This window comes from Tupaia chinensis, unplaced genomic scaffold (genome assembly GCF_000334495.1).
Source record: "Tupaia chinensis unplaced genomic scaffold, TupChi_1.0 Scaffold000361_1, whole genome shotgun sequence".
Lineage (NCBI taxonomy): Eukaryota > Metazoa > Chordata > Mammalia > Scandentia > Tupaiidae > Tupaia > Tupaia belangeri.
Window position 1 is genome coordinate 1,038,975 of NW_006159857.1, and position 2,937 is coordinate 1,041,911.

The window sequence follows — 2,937 nt, forward strand, 5'->3', positions numbered from 1 at the left end:
GCAGGTGGTAGGGGGAGGGGTGATAAACAAGCCACCAGGTCTGGAACTTGAACTGTGGTCGACCATGTGGGAGTCCAGTGCACTTAACCACCACCCACATCACCTGCTGGTCCCCAGCGCTTTGTTTTTAATGAAGCAAAAGATAGGTAATCCATCCTTAGTGCATTTTCTCCTTCTTTCCCTGCCTTATCCTCCCCCCCCCTCATTAAAAAATCTGGAATTTCACTCTCATAGAATGTCAGCTGTAAGCTTCTATATTCTAGGGATCCCACTGTAAATTGCATAAAGCCATCCCTTGATCTCCATGGTAGATTCAGTCCAGGACCCCCCAAGGAAAGCAATGTTCACTGACACTCAGATCCCTTATATAGAACGTGTATTTGCACACAGCCCACGCACATCCTCCTGTACATTAAGTCATCTCTAGACTACTTATAATATCTTATACAGCATAAGTGCCACGCAAATAGTTGTTGTACTGTTTTGTTTGAGGAATAATGATAAGAAAAAGGACTTCACATGTTAAAGACAGATGCAAATTTTTTCCCTAATAGTTTTTATCTGTGTAGGTTGAATTTGAGGACAGGAACCCAGCAATAATGAGGACCAACTGTATAGAATTCGAACTGTATGCTTTAGTTTTAAACTCTGTTCATTGTTTCTCTCCCCTCCCAATAGATAAGCTACTTCAGGCAGCCTCTGTGTGTGGTGTGTGTGTGTGTGTGTGTGTGTGTGTGTGTGTACCATTTAGAGCTGTGGCTTGAACATAACAAATATTAGTTGAATAAATGGGTGGACGTTTATCTGAATAATATCTGTTTCTTCCACTAGAACTGAACCTTTTTTAAGGGTAAGAACATTGCCATCTTTCTCAGTATTGTTTCCTTAGCGTCTGTGACAGTGTATGGGGCATGCTAGTTCCTAATAGATATTTTTAAATAAATGTGTAAATGAAGCCACAGGGGGAAAAAAAAGAAAGCATGGAGAGAATGTTGTTGATGGGAGAATAGTCATTGCAAACCAAGGAGATATCAGTGGAAGTTTCTAGAAAAGTCCAAGGACCAAAACAATTGGAAGAATCCACTCAAGATCATCACATTTGGAGCAGATGCTAGCGTGTCAGCAATGCCACTGGACTCATGTGAGAATCCTTGGGTTGTGTCTAGGTGCTTCCCTGACACACTGAACATGAGTGTGCCTGTGACTCAGGCTGCCTGAGGCAGGGATGGATTACAGTGGGAAGACCCTGTGAGGGGAGTCTTTCTCTCTCTCTTTCTCACGGAAGAAATAAGTAAGTTTTTTTTAAAGGAAGGTGACAGCTTTGATGATAGGATTTTCACAGGATCTTTGGTGTGTTATTACACAAACATTTCAGAATTGAATTTGAACAATCTTTCGAAAAGAGGAACAAGACATAGCTCCTTATGGCCCGGCCTCCTCAAATGCAGTAGCCTAGGGTGGCTATTCCAGGTGTCCCATCAGACAGGTAGGATATTCTCCATGTCCTAGGCATGCCTGGGTATTCCAGGAGCACACGAGTTCTCAGAGCATTATCTTGCCATCACTGCTCTGCTTCTGCTCAGTTGAGAGGCCCTTAGTGTGAATTAGTTATTTTGTTTCACTTTCCCTTTTCCACGCATTAAAGTCAATATTTTTTCTTTAAATTGAGAACCCATAGTTTTGGTGTTGTTAGAATATTGTAATAGCTATCAGTCAGAGCACCAGTAGAAAACAAAGTTACACTCAAACCAAGTTGACCCCAGGGAAGTTCCATAGCACAGGCTGTTTATAAGATGTGAGTGTGGTCTGGGGGCCTAGGAAGGCTAGTGCAATAGCTGGAACCAGTAGTCACCCTGTCCCTGACAGCTCCAGGACCCAGGGCGATAGTACAGATGGTGGCCCACGTGCCACAGATCAGAATACCTGAAGTCATAACTCAAACTAAAAGTAAAGTAAAATCTGCTCCATTCTCTGCCTAACAAATGGGGTACTTACGAAATGACCTTGAAGGCTAGGTCAACATATATTGGGTCATCAGAAAAGTCATGATGTATTATCTATGTTTTTCTATGCAAAAATGCGTCACAACTTTCCCAATGACCCACAGGATTACAGGCCATGGTACTGAAGGACAATGAGGGGTGAACAGGCAGTGCCCTTCCACCCCTTCATCCCTCCCCCAGTTCTGTGCACACAGCAAACACTTTTGTAAGTTCATGGACAGACATCCAAGCCTCATGTTTCTGGACTCTATGGTTCCAATAATAGCTGCCCTTTCTATTGTTGGTTCTGAGGGGTAGGCATACCAGAACCACAGATCTCTTCACCTTTCCACAAGAGAGAAGTTGGGATAAAAACCATGGAGACCCCGGGAACCAGTCAGAAGCCAGCGTGGGTCTATTTGGTCAGAGAATTCTAGATCCTGACTAAATAGTATATTCTGGAAGTAAGGGACTCATTAAGAGTTGCTCAGGGGTTTGTGTGCGGGGACCAGAGGGTTGTACTATGAGCAGCAACAGAGTGGTACAGAGGAGGGACAGCAGTCAGCTCTGCAGCTTCGTGCTAGGGTGGCCTTTCCAGAGACATAGTCATCCGCAGATAACCTTATAGGGAGGAAGCAAAGGCTATAACTTCTCCAATGCCAGAGCTCCCTGCTGGCACACCTGGCCAGAAACAGAGGACTTGCGAGCTCTGTGGTGGAGCTCCCCAGGCCAGAGAGCAGGCAGAGAAGTGAAAAGCAAAGACACCAGGCCCAGGAGGCATCCGTGAGCAGACAATTCCAGATCCCTGACCTCAACCACAACAAATGGCTGCAGTCCATCAGAAAGAAAGGTGGCAGTGCCCGTGGCCTTGACGACGATTTAATCCCAGGGAATGTCCCAAAGGAAGCCTGGAATCTGCTTACTCTTTGCCTTTAATGTTTTTCAAAAGTGAAAA

At 44.7% G+C, this 2,937-nt stretch overlaps 1 long non-coding RNA gene across 1 annotated transcript in view; it reads right to left on the bottom strand.

Annotated features, from left to right (window-relative positions):
* The window catches only part of LOC102474107 (uncharacterized), a 6,264-nt gene extending 3,916 nt beyond the window's left edge, over positions 1–2,348 (bottom strand). Inside the window, exon 1 of the long non-coding RNA XR_335218.1 lies at positions 2,307–2,348. This is a non-coding gene — a long non-coding RNA (uncharacterized LOC102474107). The remainder of the gene's footprint in view (positions 1–2,306) is intronic.
* Positions 2,349–2,937: the final 589 nt, after the last annotated feature.